The sequence below is a fragment of the Macrobrachium nipponense genome, chromosome 1 (assembly GCF_015104395.2).
Source record: "Macrobrachium nipponense isolate FS-2020 chromosome 1, ASM1510439v2, whole genome shotgun sequence".
Lineage (NCBI taxonomy): Eukaryota > Metazoa > Arthropoda > Malacostraca > Decapoda > Palaemonidae > Macrobrachium > Macrobrachium nipponense.
In genome coordinates, this window is record NC_087200.1 from 59079164 (window position 1) to 59095346 (window position 16183).

Here is a 16183-nt window from a genome sequence, read left to right on the forward strand (position 1 = left end):
AGAGGGGCCTCTAATTTTGAAACACCCTATATATATGTATATATAATATATATATATATATATATATATATATATATATATATATATATATATATATATATATATATATATATAGACATATATATACATATATATATATATATTATATACTATATATATATATATATATATATATATATATATATATATATCAATTCAAGCTACAAATGTCCTTTAATATCTAAATTCACTTTACCTCCAAATGATATATTTTCATATATGTACCGAAGGGGAATTTTTTTTAATTGATAATAATTTCGTCCCCCCATGGGATCGAACCACCGTCCAAGTGGACGGGGACGAAATCAGGACAGTCAGTGACGCTATCCAATCAGCCACAGAGACGCTATAAGTTCATATCGATTCTGACCTTACAAATCACCCTCGATCTGGATGCTTTCGTAATTAGAATCGATATGAAACCCCGTCTGCCATGTTGGCCAATTCGAGCGTTTGACAGCACGTAGCCTTTTGTTATGAATAATTATCACATCGAACCGTGATCCATTTATATATCAATTCAAGCTACAAATGTCCTTTAATATCTAAATTCACTTTTACCTCCCAAATGAATATATTTTCATATATGTACCGAAGGGGAATGTTTTTTTAATTGATAATAATTTCGTCCCCCCCATGGATCGACCACCGTCCAAGTGGACGGGGACGAAATCAGGACATCAGTGACGCTATCCAATCAGCCCAACAGAGACGCTATAAGTTCATATCGATTCTGACCTTACAAATCACCCTCGATCTGGATGCTTTCGTAATTAGAATCGATATGAAACCCCCGTCTGCCATGTTGGCCAATTCGAGCGTTGACAGCACGTAGCCTTTTGTTATGAATAATTATCACATCGAACCGTGATCCATTTATATATCAATTCAGCTACAAATGTCCTTTAATATCTAATTCACTTTACCTCCCAAATGATATATTTTCATATATGTACGGTGGTTCGATCCCATGGGGGGACGAAATTATATCAATTAAAAATTCCCCTTCGGTACATATATGAAAATATATCATTTGGGAGGTCAGTGAATTTAGATAGTAAAGGACATTTGTAGCTTGAATTGATATATAAATGGATCACTGTTCGATGTGATAATTATTCATAACAAAATGCTACGTCTGTCAAACGCTCGAAGTGGCCAACATGGCAGAGACGGGGTTTCATATCGATTCTAATTACGAAGCATCCAGATCGAGGGTGATTTGTAAGGTCAGAATCGATATGAACTTATAGCGTCTCTGTTGGCTGATTGGATAGCGTCACTGACTGTCCTGATTTCGTCCCCGTCCACTTGGACGGTGGTTCGATCCCATGGGGGGACGAAATTATTATCAATTAAAAAATTCCCCTTCGGTACATATATGAAAAATATATCATTTGGGAGGTAAAGTGAATTTAGATATTAAAGGACATTTGTAGCTTGAATTGATATATAAATGGATCACGGTTCGATGTGATAATTATTCATAACAAAAGGCTACGTGCTGTCAAACGCTCGAATTGGCCAACATGCAGACGGGGTTTCATATCGATTCTAATTACGAAAGCATCCAGATCGAGGGTGATTTGTAAGGTCAGAATGGGCGATATGAACTTTATAGCGTCTCTGTTGGCTGATTGGATAGCGTCACTGACTGTCCTGATTTCGTCCCCGTCCACTTGGACGGTGGTTCGATCCCATGGGGGGACGAAATTATTATCAATTAAAAAATTCCCTTCGGTACATATATGAAAATATATCATTTGGGAGGTAAAGTGAATTTAGATATTAAAGGACATTTGTAGCTTGAATTGATATATAAATGGATCACGGTTCGATGTGATAATTATTCATAACAAAAGGCTACGTGCTGTCAAACGCTCGAATTGGCCAACATGGCAGACGGGTTTCATATCGATTCTAATTACGAAAGCATCCAGATCGAGGGTGATTTGTAAGGTCAGAATCGATATGAACTTATAGCGTCTCTGTTGGCTGATTGGATAGCGTTCACTGACTGTCCTGATTTCGTCCCCAGTCCACGTTGGACGGTGGTTTCGATCCCATGGGGGGACGAAAATTATTATCAATTAAAAAATTCCCCTTCTGCAATATATGAAAATATATCATTTGGGAGGTAAAGTGAATTTAGATATTAAAGGACATTTGTAGCTTGAATTGATATATAAATGGATCACGGTTCGATGTGATAATTATTCATATATATATATATATATATATATTATATATATATATATATATATATTCAAGTTGTAAGGTTAAGCCATTAATGAAATATGTAATTGTATTTTTCTTAAACATTCTAACCCATAAGTTTTCATTTGAAAAAATTATGGGATATATTCATATTTTGTCATTTGTGTTTAGCACAGGAAAAATTGAAAAAGAGAATTATGTTTTATAATGATCCCACTAACTAATTACTGTATTGCAGGGCGTAGTGGCAGTAGCAGTACAAGCAACAGTAGTAGACGATCTAGTGGTGGGGGAGGGGTATCTGGGGGAAATGTAACTATATCAACCGGGAATGGCAGCAGTTCTTCCAACAGCCGTGGATCCAAGGGAAATAGCGGGACTTGGTCAGGGTTGACAAGTGTTGGGTCACCGTCTGCCATGATGCCTGGAACTGGAAATAGCACTGGCACTCTTGAATACACAAGGACTCCAGTCCAGGAAGATTAAGTGTTCAGGAGACTGAACAGCAAGTGAGTGCTAATCTGATGTTTCTTTTGTAGTTTGAAGAATGAATTTCAGTTAGTTATCTGTGTTAGGAGGTTATTTTTTTATAAGATTTCTTGTCAATTGATTTTTGTTTACCGGTAAAAACTAGTCTCATTTAGTTAGTTATCTGTAAACTCGTAACTCCTTAATCATGCAGGCTAGATTTTTGTATTAAATTCTCATTAGGAATTATCAAGGAGATTGTGCACATGCATTATTAAAAATCACTTTAACCCAAAGCCCACCACAAAGATTTGTTTATAGGTTCTGTGAAGTGGCACATTCAGGGTGGCAGAGACAGAGAGAGCAAAAGGAAGGATTCGAGTCAAAGTAAATATATAGCGGAAACTGAAAATAGGGAAACAAAATACAAATAACAGATAGCAAATTGAAAGCAATGAATATAAATAACAGAAAACAAAGTTTATTGTAAAAAATTAAAATAGCAGGAACGCAAAAGGTAGAGAGTAAAGATAGGTAATGGTAATAAGCAAAGGAAGTGCAGTAAAACTAGTAGAAAGGAAAGTAAGGGTAGTAATAGGTAGTTAACATAGAGCAAGGGGAGTGGAGTGAAATTAAGTAACAGCAACCAAAGGAACCAGACCAAATTCGAGCGGCGCAAAATTTATTAACTGTAACTGAAGGAACTAGAGTAAGCTCAAGTAACAGAGAGCAAAAGGAGCTGAAAAAGTAAATAAAGAAGAGGCAATGCAAGAGGAGTAAAGGGAGATGATAAAAAGCACAGATGGAGTCATGATAAATAACCATAAAGCTGAGGGAGTGGAGTTTTTTTAATTAAAAACATAACAGAAAACTAAGTTAGTGGAGTAAAAATGGATTTTGACGAAGGAAAAATCTATTTATGGGGGAGGACCTGTGTCGCCCGGTGAAAAAAAAAATCCCTGTAGCTCATTTTTTTTCCAAGTATAAATAGATCCTAAATATACCAGAGAAAAAGCTAGCATGGTATGCTGAAGTTACTACCCTCATCGAGAGGACCCCCGAGTGGCGTTGGTATAAAGTATTGGGGCGAAGTGGAAGCCACTACTCACAGGTCCCCTGCCAATTAGAAGATTCCTCTTCAAAATCCCTCCACGGTGGGAGCCGTTACAAGCGTCACCCACTGTACCCTCCTCTCGCTACTACTACTAATACCCATGTGCGTCCTTCATTCCTGGAATAGACCACCAAGCTTTGGAATGGCTAGGGTGGGGAAAGCAAAGAAGAAGAAAGAGAAGGGTGGTTGGGTTTCATCGGGCAACAAAGGTCCTCCCCCAGAAATAGATTTTCCTTCGTCAAAATCCCTTTTCTGGGTTCGACCTGTGTCTGCCGGTGAAAAAGTATCAGAGAATTCCCATCCAAGCTAAACAGATACCAAACAAGTGTATAAAAGGGGGTTAATGAAACCTAAGCTTCATTTGAAAAATAAATTTAATGCTCTATAACAAGGCAAAAATTTTCTTATATACTACTTAAACTAGAACTTAAACTATGATTTAGAACCAGTAAAAAACGAGAAAACAAAATATGACAATTTACATTTATGGTATATGAGCAATCTAGACGGGTATGTACCTACAGTTTCATAAAACCAATATGGTCTCGAAACCGAGGTTTCGATACTATATACATGTTCTGGTGGCGGGATGGTTAAGGCCCGGCCTGGCCCGGAAGAGAGAGGTTGGTGGGGAATACAAGCGAGTCAGGTAGGGAGGAGAGAGTATTAGGGAAAGAATTAACAGAAAGGCTAAGGAGTTAGTAAACTCAATCATTCAGGGTAGACTATGCTCCCTGCAGCCACTGTTGAGAATTTAAGGGATTCTAGATTTTTAAGATAGTGTTTAAAAACTGCTGGAGATTTCCAACCCATATATCTCTTCAGGTCCTCAAAGTTCATATTTTGAAAGTAGTTAATGGAGGTAGCCACTGCCTCGGATGTCATGGACATGTGGGACTGAATCCGGATTGGCCTGTTTAATAAAGTAGAGTATTTGCTGTCTTAATACCTTTTAGAGAAATTGTCCCACCTTTCTCTCTAATAAACAGAGGCCTGAAGATTTTTGGGAAGTTTCTAGCTAGAAAGGATTTAAGGGTACTGACAGGACACAATGATGTGTCCTGTGTAAGAGTAAGAATTTTCCAAGGAGTCCACCTGTTTTGTGGGTCCTCGTTCTTAGCCAGAAACTGCCGATCGGGGGATAGCAGAACTTCACCTGACGGGAGGAATTCAATATGGCCTGGATTTCTAGAGAGAGCCGAGAGTTTCAGATATTCTGGCACCTGAGGCTAGACGTGGCCACCGAGAGATTGAAGGCCATGGTCAATGTCTGTGACCGTAGAGGTTAGAGGCCATGGTCTCGCGGTTCTTTCCTTACCCTTTTTCCTTCTGGAGATAAGTGGAAAACAGTGAAGTAGCGCATTCAGGTTGTTATTCCAAAAATTAATAACAAGGTTTATAATGAAAATTTCAATAAAAAGACGAAAGTAAAACATATGTATAATAATTAAATAACTATTTATTCAATAAAGAGATACCAGGTTATGAATAGATAATGAAAGGGAACAGCAAGATTCCATGTCAATGCTTATTCTATAAACGATAGTAATGATCATAAAAATAATGATGATGATATTAATACTAATTTATGATAATGATAAATATATATAAAAAGACAAACAAGTAAATTCATGTAAATCAATTTGCTAATGTTTCCCAGTTTTCTTTATTTTACATTCAGTTTTGTTAAAAACTTATTCTAAAAATTGCCGTAATGATCATAATAATAATGATGATGATATTAATATCAATAGTGATAATGATAAAGATAAATAAAACAACAAATAACTAAATTTATGTAAATTAATTTGTTAATGTTTCCAGTTTTCTTATTTTACATTCAGTTTTGTTAAAAACTTATTCTAAAAATTATAGTAATGATCACAATAATAATGATGATGATATTAGTACTAATTATGATAATGATAAATATAAATAAAAAGACAAGTAACTAGATGTAAGTAGATTAATTTGTTAATGTTTCCAGTTTCCTTTTTTTACATTCACTTTTGTTAAAAGCCAGATATTCATTCTCTCTACGACAAAAATTATTCAAAAGAGAATTTGTGGCAGACCATACAAGCATATTTTCAATTTTATCTGTGATGTGGCCTGTGTCACAAGTATCAATAGCAAATCCAGCATCATCATTAGCTATAGTTTTTAATGTCACTGCCAATGCCACATTTCGATGATTTTTAGAGCTTAGAAAACTCTTCATTTGTGTGAGCTTTTTGATAACTAAATATGTATACATGATAATATTTACAGTACTAGCACTTGGATGTAGGAGTGAACCTCTGCTGACACCGTTTATGTAATTGTGGCTTTGAGGAAAATCTTCATCACTTGTTTCTGTAGTGAGTTCCTTGCAAAATTTACACCTTAATCTCTTATCAACTGTGTAACAACAATAACCCGCCAAGTATACAATTATTGGAAGAACTTCTTCACACTCATCAAAGTCTCTTTTTACAGCATTTACGTTTTTTAGCCAAGTTTTCTTGCACATTTAGTTTCATTTCATCCCATTTACTCTCATCAAACTGAGATAATTTAACAGGCTTTCCATCCAAAGATAACTCTTTTTTTAAGCAAAGAAATCATTCTGAGTTTTTTCTCTGACTCAAAAATCTGCCTTACAGATATATTAATAATTACCACCGACATTTGACGATATCTACTAAATCTTGCTTCCAAGTTATCTGTTTGAAATTTTCCTGGTAAGATGTAATCCATTTTTAATTCAGAAATACAGTACTCTGCTATTCCAATCATTGCTTGTGTTGTATGCTTTATGGCAGTGAATGTCTCTCTTGTTAGATTTCCTTTACCTGTTTTAATATCATCCAAACTTGTAACCATAAGTCAAAGTTTTTCAGAAATTCGTATTTTTTATCTCCATTTTCATTAGTTAAGGGTGTAGCGTACGGATTATTCAATCTTTTGCCTTTGAACTTTGACTTCACGTTCATTATCGTCCACCAAGTATGAATTACTTTAATATAATGGGCTACCTCAGCGGAAAAGGGCAAGAAGTTTTTCCTTTCCAAATGACAAAAGTGCTTCAATAATATATTCATTGAAAATTTTTAGAACCAGATTAACGTTTTGCTTTTCAAGATTTGACGGCCACAAAGCTTTCTGTGTTAAACCATATGAATGTTTCAAAAGGGATTTTGCCTCTAAAGATGCAGCTTTTGCAAGGTAATTAATGGTGCATAATATATTTTCATATATTTTCTAATGACCCGTAAAGGAAAATTTGGAAATCTCATTGTTTTCTCATTACTATCTTTTTTGTCCAACCAATTATTTCTGAGGCATTTTAAAAATATGGACCAAATCAAACATAAAGAAAAGTGGTCGACTTATTTGGAGAGGGTGTGGGTATATTATGGATAATTTAGGTGGATTAGCAAAAAATGACATCGCTTCACTATGATAGAATTATTGTCCGTTATGACTACAAGCACAGTGAAACCGATGTTTTCTAAACCTACTATAACCTTCCTTATTATAGCATGCAATGTTTCAGCTTTGATGTATTTTGTGGGTATGATATGTACAACATCCTTGAACGTTGACGTGATGCTGTTCAACATGAAAACCATTGCACTGGTTGTTGCTGCACAGCTGTCAAAAAGCCGAGCCCACAATGTTACCCCTTTATAATCTAAATATGCCTTTAAATGAATTTTGTCCAACAATAGATTTACAGTTTTATCGTTAGGTGAAAGGGATTTGAGTGTTTGCTTAATGTAGGCAAGAAAATTTTCGTCATGTTGTTCAATGGATGGACTGAAGTTTTTTTAAACTAAAACCCTTTTGATTGTCGAAAAACTAGGGAGGATTACATAACTACAATCTCTCAACAGTCTGTACCCTTGAGGCGAACAGTTATACAGCAGTGATGAAAATATTATTCAGAAGAATATTCTAGTCTTTTAAGGGTCATCAAATGCAACTGCTCACATATGAATGTGATTGCTGAGAAAAACTTTGAGTCGTCGTTACGAATGTTTCTCAATAATGAAATGCCAACTGCAATACAAGGATTACATTAATAGAATCTTTTGAATTTTGCTCTATATCAACAGCCTTAAGTTTATTCTATACCAGTTCTAACTGAGCAGTGTCATTAACCTGAGAGGGAACTTTATAATTTCCTAGCTTTTTAACTTCGACACCTCTAGCAACGCTCTCGACTGAACAATCAGCATTTATAATCAATGACAAGAGTATATGATGTTCAGGGGGATCCAAAATCCTACAGATATTTACATAACCTCCTCGTTTTACCACTGTCCAGTATGAGGTGTCTAGAAAGTCTAATTTATTTGATACGAGTTCTTCTATGTTTTGAAAGATTTATCTTCCTTTTATAGCTTATGCATTGCAGTTTGTAAATGTCTTTCGTCAAGCCTCGCTCTCTTCGATTCTGGAGCTTCTCTGACATGGGAAGCAGAGAAAAGATATGAAGGGCAATTCGGTAAGAGCGATGGTACAGCACCAGAACGTAATCAAGGCTTTGAAAATCTTGCAGTGACTTTCTTCCGTCTTTTGTTCATCAAAATGCGAAGTTTCCCAAATGATGTCCCCGGACTGGAAATGCATCTCGCACACCTACAAAGAAATATACTGCATTTCAACAATTGTCCGCTTACATCATTCATGCCTCAATGACAAGAACTGTTCATGTGTGTATTTCATAAACCGTAAAAGCATAAACATTGCAAAAAATTTTGAAACATATACACGTAAATACACATACACACTCACACATCGTACACACCTTGAACGTTCAGTAGCAAACAAGCATTAGTATTCGATATGGTTCCCGCTTATTTTTATTGCAACAATCTGTGTTTTCTTCAACGATATGACGTAGCATTATCATTGTTTTAGAAAGATTAGAATTGTCCGTTAAACAAGATTAAGTTAAACAGATCACAAGCAATAAGTTAACATTGTTTTCGTTATGTAATCTAATCGGTTATTCTGTAAGTTTCTTTTTTTTTTTTTTTTGAATATGTCGACATTGAAAACTAATGTTACTAAGAACCCACTGTACCAAATTTAAATATTTCTGACGACAGGTTTGTTACAATGTAGGTTCCATTATATTGATTTAACAAATAGATGCTAGCACACGCACATATGTCAATATTCAGCCCCACACACACACACACACACACACACACACACACACACACACACACACACACACACACACACACACACACACACACTATAAACAGCAATCGGAAATTACTTACCCTGCTGTGTGCGTGGTTGGTGTGAATCCTTCTCTTTTTGATAGCAAGGAGCCATTTCCGCCAAAGTTCTTCATCACTTGGAAATGTAAAAAGAATGTTTTGTTTCAGAATTTTTATAATTCCCACAACACCTTGGCACATACACTTATTTACCATGTTTTTTTTCTTCACGATTATTACGAAAATAACGCTTTAATTCGTCGGAGAAGTGTAGCTCTTTCCCTCACCAAGGTACGACCTAAACTGACCTCAAGGCCGTTACCTGCCTTTGACCGATGGCCTCTAAGTGTTGACGTGGATTAGGATGGCTGGGTGAATCATCAGGCCTTAAATCTCTCGGTGGCCACGGGCTAGGGCCATTAAAAATAAGGTTTTCCTAAGAAGGGTTAAATATGAGCATGTCTCATTATCAGTGTTCTGAGGCTAGTTTAAGAACATAATTAAAAAAACCAAGAGACTGTCTGAGGGCGGTCTGTTCGTTTCAGACGGGCACATGCTCTTGGAATCGAAGAGAATTGATGCGTCTGACAGGTTGATATTAAAACCTATCTGGAAAATCTTCCTTAAGGTCCTGATTGATTGTAGTAATGGTACTGGTGGCTAGACCTTTTCTAAAATTAAAAGAGATCTAAAGAATGAGATTGCCAAAGTTTGTGGTCATCTCATGAAGCATCTGAATCCTTTAGAAATTTGGCCAATTTCTTTACTGCTGAATCATATTGCTTGATTGTTGAATCCTTTTATCTGATTCTATGAATAGGATGTTTAAAGGATCAATACTAGCATCCCTTTGAGCCGCAAACTTCATGAAATCCATAAAGTTAGGGCACTCAGAACTCTTGAGGAAGCTGACAGTCTGAGTTTGTACTACCTGAGTCAGTTCCGGACGGGGGATCCGTTTGGGCCGGGAAAGATTCAGTTCTAGAAGAAACCAGTTGCTCTTTGCCAGTTGGGTGCCACTAATGCTACTTGTCCTGTGAAAGATCTCAGCTTGTGCAGGACCTTCATCAGAAGATTCACCGGTGGAAATAGATAAATCTTCCGCCAAATGTTCCAATCTATGGACATCGCATCCGTGGCGTAAGCTAGAGGGTCTAGATTAGGGGCCACGTAGCATGGTAGTTTGTGGTTGGCTTCCGTGGCGAAAAGGTATACCTGAAGGTCCGGGATCTGATTGCAAATCCAACGGAATGACTTCTTGTCCAGGGACCACTCCGATTCCAGCGTAGTTGTCCTGGAAAGTGCGTCCGCGATAACATTTCTTACTCCTGCCAGGTGACTTGCTGACAGGTGCCAATGATTTTGCTTCTCCGCCAATGAGAATATTGCAATTAATACATGATTCAGTTTGCTTGACCTGGAGCCTCCTCTGTTTATACAGTGGACTACTACTAGACTGTCTGAGACTAGTCTTATATGAACGTTTCTGGCCGGAGACAGTTGTTTTAGGGTCAAGAAAACTGCCATTGCCTCCAGAAATGTTGATATGAAACTGGCGGAATGTCTCCGACCATGTTCCTTGTACCTTCTTGTGTTATGAATACCCTCCCCACCCACTCAGAGATGCGTCGGTGTGGATGGTTAAAGATGGCGGAGGGAATTGTAGGGGTACTGACTTGGCTAGGTTCTGGCGTTTCGTCCATGGATGGAGCCTTTTTGTCAAAATAGGTGGAATTGCCGAGACTTTGTCTCTGAGTTTGATGTTGGCTCTCGTTCTCTAGACTCGATTGATATCCTTCAATGGCTGGCTTTCAACAGGACGTCTGTCACTGACGCAAACTGCAGCGACCCTAGAATCCTTTCTTGGGCACGCTGAGAAGCTTTCTTGTTTTTTAGGAACTGTTTCATAGACTTTGCTATCTCTTTTACCTTCTTGGGTGGGAGGGATAGCTCTTGTTTGTTTAGGTCCCACCATTGGATTCCCAGCCATTGGAAGCGAGAGGCCGGGACGAGCCGGGATTTCTCTCTGCTTATCTGGAATCCCAGAAATTCCAAGAATTCCATCACCTTGGCTGTTGATTTGCGGCATTCATCGACGTTGGCTGCCCAAATGAGCCAGTCGTCTAGATAGGCTACTAACAATACCCCTCTCGTTCTTAGTTCTTGAACTATCGTCTCTCCAGCTTGGTGAATATCCTGGACGCAATGTTGAGCCCAAATGGCATGACTCTAAATGAGTAAGCCTGTTTTCCTAGCTTGAAACCTAGGTACGGAGAGAAGTTCCTTGCTATTGGAAACATGATAGCAAGCGTCTGTAAGATCTATAGAGGTGGTGACGGCCCCACGGGGAAGTAAGGTCTGTACCTGCGAGATGGTCAGCATGCGGAACTTGTCACAGTGAATGTATGAGTTGAGACGGGACAAGTCCAGAATCACTCTTCTTTTGTCTGAGTCCTTCTTTGGGACACTGAACAGACGTCCTTGAAATTTTAGGCGTCCCACTTTCTTTATGGCCTTTTTCTGGAGGAGATCTTTGGTATAGTCTATAAGATCTGCCGTTGGCATCTGATAAAAACTGATTGGTGGAAGGGGCCCTTTCTCCCATTTCCACCCTAGACCTTTCGAGACTAAACTGTGGGCTCATGGACTGAAGATCCAGCGGTCCCGGAAGAGATACAATCTCCCTCCTACCTGCGGATTCTCACTGGTTAGTTGCAGGTCTGGTACCTCTACCTCCGCGGAAACCCCTAACTCTTGATCCACTTTGTAACCAGGAGCCACCTCCCTGCCCCTGCTACTTCCGGCATGCCTACTATAGCTACGAAAGAGATCTTGCACTTCATAGGTGGGGTTGAAGCTGGGGAGGTCATTATGGCTGAGGAGATAGATGGTTGTGGGGCTGGAGGAGTTTTGTACTAGTACAAACTGTTGTTGTGGAAGCGCCTTAGATGTTGACGGCTTGCCAACCTGAGATACTGGCACTGCTTGCATTATTGTCTGTGGGCGAGAGGCTTGGTAAGGGTTGTATCTCCTTGCCTTCTTTTTGGTTCTGACTTGGTGTCCGGGCCCCTCAAACTTCCGTTTGAAGGGGAGACCCCAACGAACCCAAAGACTCTGGTTGGCTCTGGATGCCTCCTGGAAGATGTTGTTAACCTCCTCTTTGGGGAAAAGGTTTTCTCCCCACACTGAGACTTTATGGGCCTATTAGGCTCATGTCTTATAGAGGCACCCTCCAGGACGTGTTTCCTACAAGCTCGTCTCGCCACTGCAAAGTCGTACAGGTCCACTTGGAAAGTCTGCAACAGCACTTTCGTCAGGACCCTGAATACTTGCTCATCGACATATGTAGATGCTACCAACTCCACCGCCGTGATGGAGTTGATAGATCTTGCCAGTCTGGTTCTTGCCTCAAATTCTGTTTGACCAAGTGGTCCGGAATCCTAGGCAGCTTCTCCGAGAATAGGTCAGAAGGGCAGTCCGGGTCGAGTTTTACCTGTAGTAAACGTAGCCGGTGCGTCCTTCCAAAAGTCCAATCCGGTAGGGAAGAGAAGGGAGGTAGCCTCCGTCTCTCTCAGCACTGGTATAGGCTTATCCTCTGCCGCTGCTTGCAGCGTCAACTCCGCCACCTTAGATGCGCATGGTGACGGAATTCCGTCTGGGGTCACAAACATTGTAAAATTCCCTTTGTGAGGCGTTAACTTCGTGTTAACGAAACCCCAATCGGAGAGGGTGCGGACCCCAAGTAGCTTGAGCTTGTTCCCTCGGGAAGATCACTGTCTCCTTCGGGACTTTATCCACTCTGACTAGGCATGTTTTGCTAGTCTAACAAAGCCAGGGAATGGAAATTGGAGACGTGGTTGAAAGAGCTCAAAATCTTCAATCAGCCGGTTCCGCACCCTTCTATACGTAGTTAGTTTCCCATCCGAGAACGGGGCATGTAGTGCTAACCACCATGGATTCTCCTTATCAAAAGGTGGAAGCTTAGACATGTCCAGCACCATCATAGATAGCGCCGGGGTCCAGGAGTGGAGAAGTCCGGTCAGCATTTCCTCCAAAGGCCTGATCCTCTCGGTCAGAAACATAAATGCCTGGCCGGAGGTATCTGAGCATGGGGCAAGTTGTATCGACTCAAGCCTCTGATCAATTACTCTACTAACCTTCATCAGTAGAAGGTTAGTGAAGGCTTCTGGGTCAAATCCAGACTCCGCCGCCTTAGGATCGGTGACATTCATTCTCAACCCCCATAGTAGGGGGAGGATCCCTGGCAGCAGGCGACTGAGCGGTGGAAGTCGACGGGTGTGGGGCCGAAGACAACTCTGTCGCCGCTGGCGGAGCTGGTTTAGATCCCTTTCGCAGGGTCTTTGGTTTCAGTGATTTTATTTTAGGCGCCACTGAAAGCACTCCTTCAGGAGGGGGGGTGGGCCTAGAGAGAGAAGGCCAGGAAAGAAGAGGAAGAAGAAGGAGTAGGACTAAGGAGACTTGCTTCACTTACCTCCCCACCTACCTGTTCCTCCGTGGACCATGGGCTCCAAATTGATATTCATCGCTGCCACCTCCTCCATCACCAAGTTCTCCTGGTTGTCTGCGAGTGGCATCGTGGCTACCCGAATGGCTTCAATGAGGGGCTCGGCAATGTGTGCCGGAAAAACCGCTGTCGTGGCTGTGGGCTCCCTGGAAAACAGAAGGGAGCCATAGTCCGGCATCCAGGACGTAGGGTTGGCCTTTCGGCACGTTCTTGCCGAACCCCGCAACCCATTTCCGGAGTGCCACCCTTGCCTCATGTCGGGCCTCGGAAGAGTAGCCTGTCAGGGAGGAACCGAATTAATATGTACCTGGTAATAGAGCCTGTATAGCAACCTTTCAAGTTATTATAGCAGAAATTTTTTTTGTCAATGATGCAGCAAAGATACTTACCTGTCATCAGTCAGGAGTGACACCATCTTGTAGCACACTGTGCATGTGTCTGGGTGCCAGACCATATAATTCTCCAACTGTACGGGGCAGTTGGCATGTGAACGGCAAACAACGTGGCCATAAGGTTTGCCCAGGGAGGCAGGGCACCCTTCCGCCTGGCAATGAACCATCTGTAATTTGAAATTTATTTATGAGTACCGAACTTCAGCACCGAAGATGAGTCCGAAGAGAGCATGCACCTTAAACTAGATGTTGGGTCAAGACTTATTCACTAATAATTTTCAATTAATTAAATGAATAAAGAATTTCTTTGGGTGTATTTTCCTGCTCCTAATTCCATCCTCAGAGGGTAGATACAGGTCCGGTATGTGGGATATGAGGTCCGCCGAACCGGAGAGGAGAGAAGGAAAAAAACCCGCTCTATTACGGTCGGCTGAGTCAGAAGGCTACGCATTATCGTAGCCAAAGACCTGATCAACTTGTCATCCCACCGAAGCAGGGAAATAACATAAGGACGCAAATTAGAGCTTCGGCAACACCGTGTAATACTCCGTCACGGGTGTGAGGGTTGCGTCACACTCCGTCGTTACCGTAATCAAGGGTCTGGAGCTACTTATAGAGTAGTCCCCGAAGCTCCTTCTACTCAAATACCTCATCTCCTAATGTCCCCTATAATGGCGGAGAATGGGCTTAAGTGGCGGAACAGGGAGGATAATTCCCTTATCTGAACCTGCACGCTCTAGTTTTAGGGGGAGCGTAACTCCCAGCCCAAATCGTACCGGGGAGGGGGGGTTGGGAACAAGGGGGAACGAGACACCGAGCGACGGAGCTGTATAATGTACAATCCGGAGCTACGTCCGCTGGCTGGTGCAGCACTAGTCGCTATAAGTTGGCGGAGCTGTTTACCTCAGAGACATAAGGATTACCTATAATACCGATAACCCCTCCCCACACCCAACCCCCTCCTCTCCACTTATGTGAACTCGAGAGGTCTTTTTTCATTGATAAGACTACTAGTACCTTGAGTTATAGGGCTCGATCAGACTGAGCTAGGAAGCAGGGGGGGTTGGTATATGGTGTGGTCGGTCGTGATCGCCTGGAACCACCCACCTGATCAAGAGATAGACCTTTACCGAGGTTATGTAGCCAACTACTTCATAGGCAGTGGGCCGACTGGGCCTATGGCCCATTGCAGTTGGTCGGTGTTTACTCTTGATCTGGAGGCTAGGTGGCCTACTACCGGGTTAGACCAAGACGTACCAGACCGTTTTATCTACATCTAAGTAACACAATAAATATAAATACTAATAATACATAACATTCATAGAGAGGTATCATGGAAGAGTTGCCAGGAGATTGAGGCAAAAGGAGAGTACCCCGTATGGATCCATTTTAAGCTTCTGAGACCACAACAGAACTGGACAGGGTAGGTAGGCTAATTGACCTCCCCCCCCTCCCCTGCTAGCCTGAAGCGGACAGTGGTCCTCGACCAAACCTACTAAACCGAATTTTTCTATCTAGACCAGTAGGGAGGGTGGTCCTCGACCAACCTACTAAATCGAATTTTTCGATCTAGACCGGTAGGGAGGATAGATCCAACAAAATAATAAGAGAGAGGCTCTCTATTTTTGATATCCTCCCTGCTAACAACGTAGCGCGGACAGGGGGGGGTGGGTGGGGGGGTGCATTGTATAAAGGGTACCAGGGAAGGGGCACCTAGCCTAACCTTCCTAGGCCTAGCCTAGGCTAGGTTGGTCAAGCTAGGGGGCCAACTCAACCACCTCTTAGTAAAATGAAAATCATCAACGTGCATAAATCAAGACTTATCTAAGATCGTGTTAACATATAAACATGCATATTCTCCTTACGAGAGAGCGAGGGATAGGGTTCCCTCCTCTCCTGCAACAATTATGATAGGCTAACCCGTAGCCTAATAGTTACACATGTGCATCATGATAAAATTATGTAGGGACAGGCGCAAACCCGCCCCTGAGCCACTGGGGGAGGGTTATGTTAAAGTACAAGTTAAATAACTATTCTTTAGCCCCAGCGAAAGTCACGAGCGAGTTAGGCCTAGTCCCGATCTACTTGGTTAAAAGTAAGTAAATAATATAGAACTGTCACTGGGAAATGATTGTAAATCAAATTCCATATATATATATCAAAAAACTTTGTGGAAATTAGTATGTGACAAATTCACCCGCGTTGTGAT

At 40.9% G+C, this 16183-nt stretch overlaps 1 protein-coding gene across 8 annotated transcripts in view; it reads right to left on the minus strand.

The window, feature by feature from the left end:
* The window catches only part of LOC135219333 (zinc finger protein DPF3-like), a 345538-nt gene that overhangs the window by 70161 nt on the left and 259194 nt on the right, over nt 1–16183 (minus strand). The window lies entirely within an intron of this gene.